The sequence below is a fragment of the Zingiber officinale genome, chromosome 6B (genome assembly GCF_018446385.1).
Source record: "Zingiber officinale cultivar Zhangliang chromosome 6B, Zo_v1.1, whole genome shotgun sequence".
Taxonomy (NCBI): Eukaryota; Viridiplantae; Streptophyta; class Magnoliopsida; order Zingiberales; family Zingiberaceae; genus Zingiber; species Zingiber officinale.
This window is the reverse complement of record NC_055996.1, coordinates 127,673,522-127,676,883: the sequence shown is the minus strand read 5'-3', so window position 1 is coordinate 127,676,883 and position 3,362 is coordinate 127,673,522.

Here is a 3,362-nt window from a genome sequence, read left to right as displayed (position 1 = left end):
TTGATGAGAATATCATCCACGTACACTTCCAAATTTCGTCCGATCTGCTCCTTGAACACTTTGTTCATCAAGCGCTGGTAAGTGGCTCCCGCGTTCTTCAGTCCGAACGGCATCACATTGTAGCAATAAGTGCCGTCGGCTGTAACGAAGCTAACCTTCTCTTGATCCTCTCGGGCGAGCGGCACTTGATGGTAGCCCTGATAAGCGTCGAGCATGCAAATCAACTCGCAGCCGGCTGTGGAGTCCACCAGTTGATCGATCAGGGGCAGAGGATAAAAATCCTTTGGGCACGCCTTGTTGAGATCTCGAAAATCGATGCAAACTCTCCACTTGTTGCCCAGTTTAGAGACTAGTACCACGTTTGCCAGCCAGCTCGGGAACTGGACCTCGCGTATGTGGCCGGCCTCCAAGAGCTTCTCGACCTCCGCTCTGATGATTGCATTTTGTTCGGCGCTGAAGTCCCTCTTTCTCTGCTTCACCGGTCGAGCGTCCGGTCGAACATGGAGTTCGTGCTGTGCTATACTTGGTGAAATCCCGGGCAGCTCATGCGTCGACTAGACGAAGATATCATAGTTTTTTTGGAGACAATCGATCAACTTCCCTTTCTGGCTTGCCTCCAGATCGACCGCGATGAATGTGGTTGCTTCCGATCGGGTCGGGTGAATCTGCACTTCCTCTTTTTCTTCATACACCAAAGAGGGAGGTTTTTCAGTTATGATGTTTACCTCAATCCGGGGCATCTTCCGAGCAGAATTAGCTTCTGCTCGGACCATCTCGACGTAGCATCGCCGAACTGCTAGTTGATCTCCTCGTACTTCTCCCACTTTGTCTTCGACCGGGAACTTGATTTTCTGGTGGAAGGTGGAGACGGCCACTCGGAATTCACTGAGAGCCGGTTGTCCCAAGATGACGTTGTAAGCTGATGGAGAGTCTACCACCACGAAGTTTGCAGTCCGCGTTCTTCTGAGCGGCTCCTCTCCCAGCGAAATGGTCAGCCGGATTTGTCCGACCGGCAGAACTTCATTGCCCATAAACCCGTAGAGGGGGGTTGTCATGGGCAGCAGCTCGGCTCGATCGATTTGCAGTTGGTCGAAGGTCTTTTTGAATATAATGTTGACCGAGCTTCCTGTGTCAATGAAAACGCGGTGTATAGTGTAGTTGACTATTACCGCTTTGATGAGGAGAGCGTCGTTATGCGGTACTTCGACTCCCTCCAAGTCCTTGGGCCCAAAGCTGATTTCAGGACCGCTCGCCCGCTCTTGGCTACATCCGACCGCGTGGATATGAAGTTGTCTGACGCTCGCCTCCTTACTCGGTTAGAGTCACCTCCGGTCGACCCACCAGCTATAATGTTGATTTCACCTCGGGAAGTGCTGCTTCTATTTTCTTCTTTCCGAGCGGACGGTCTAGGTCGTTCCCTAGACATCCGGGGATTCTCACGTCTCGGAGTATGATGTCGCTCGGGAGTCTGTCTTTGTCGCCTGTCGGGTACCATCCAATCGGCTTCCCGAGGTCTCTGTCGCTCGTCGGATGATGGCGATCGACGGTCGCCACTCCGGGGAACGGGGTGGGCGATCAGAGGAAGGCTTCGGCAATCTCTCGTGTTGTGTGTATCTGTCCGGTGGAATGAGCAAAACATTGGGGTCCATACCTTCTTTTTTGGTTTGGGCCGCTCGGCAAATACTTCTTGAATGGCGTGGGATCTTGCCTGTTGCGGTGGGCGAGCTGCCTCAGCTCGCGGTCCTCTAGGTGGCTGATGAGCAGTATGAGGCTTCCGCTCGGTAGGGGTTGACCGCTCAGTTGAAACGTCTTTTCTTCGGGCCGCTTGGGCTTCCTCCACATTGATGTATTCATTGGCCCGATGTAGCATATAATCGTAGTCTCGGGGTGGCTTCCGAATGAGCGAGCGGAAGAAGTCCCCGTCCACGAGGACTTGTGTGAATGCATTCATCATCATTTCTGAGGTGGCCGTTGGAATGTCCATGGCCACCTGGTTGAATCGCTGGATATAAGCTCTGAGCGGCTCTCTGGACTCTTGCTTGATGGCGAACAAGCTGACACTTGTCTTCTGATAACGCCGACTGCTTGCAAAGTGGTGGAGGAAGGTCGTGCGGAAGTCTTTGAAACTTGTGATGGATCCGTCCGGCAACCTCCGAAACCACCGTTGAGCCGATCCCGAGAGGGTGGTAAGGAAAACCCGACACTTCACTCCATCTGTGTATTGATGAAGGGTAGCTGTATTGTCGAACTTACCCAAATGATCGTCCGGGTCGGTGGTTCCATTGTATTCACCGATCGCCGGGGGCACATAGTGCTTTGGCAGAGGGTCCCGCAGAATGGCCTCCAAGAATTGCCGATTGATCCGCTCGGGAGAAGCGTCCGCTCGGGGGGCCTTGCCTTTTCTGTTGTCTCGTATTGATACTTCGTCTGATGAAGATCCTCGCTCACGATTTACTGCTGCGGCTTCAGGAGGCGTGCAGAATAGGGCCCGATGAAATGGAACCGTTGCCTGAGGTGCTTCCGCTCGGCCCCCTGATACTGATGTCGCTTGCTGCTCGATCCGCTCGGCTTGTGTTTTCTATTTTTGTTCCACAAGCTTAGCTTCCCTTGACTCGATCAGAGCGTCGAGCTCCTCCGTGGAGAGCGTCACGGTATGCGGTCGTCCAGCTTCGTCCATTGCTTCCGATCGGATTCAGGAGCGTTCCCACAGACGGCGTCAAATTGATCCTGTCTGAATCGATGAATCAACGGACGCTGGGCACGTGGCGCTCTCCTAGTTGCTGATGTAGATCTCCAGCCGATCGTATGGAGCTCCGGTGAACCTGCAAAAAAGTCAGGCCGGGAAGGGGTTCCCGGGGACGACCCTCCGACGCTCAAGTCAGGTAAGTGGACAACAAAGAAGTGGCTTTGTCTAGGCCAGAATGCATACCTCCGGCGAAGTGTGAGACTCCTTATATAGAGCTGGGAAGGGGTTCACGCACACATACCGAGGCGAATACGTGTCCTCAGCCCATACCTCCGTAAGGGCTTGTCAGAAAAACTTGCCTGACATCATACTGCTACAGTCCGCGTACATCTCTGATGGGACAGCGGAACCCTCTGCCATAAGATCCTGCGTATGGCTTGCTCGTCGAACATACCCGCTGTCAGAAGATGTTCCCTTATCCTTTTCTTCTTTTACTCCATGCCGAGAGTCCGGCCGGTCGGCCGTTCCCTTGCCTGCGGCCGGTCGTCTGTGCTAGTCCGCTCGAGAGATTCGTGGTCGTGTGCTCTGTGGACTGTTCGCAGTGTTGCTATTTTATGTCTTCAGCCGAGCGGGCTACCCGCTCGGACATACGACTCTGCTCAACATGAGCGTCGGA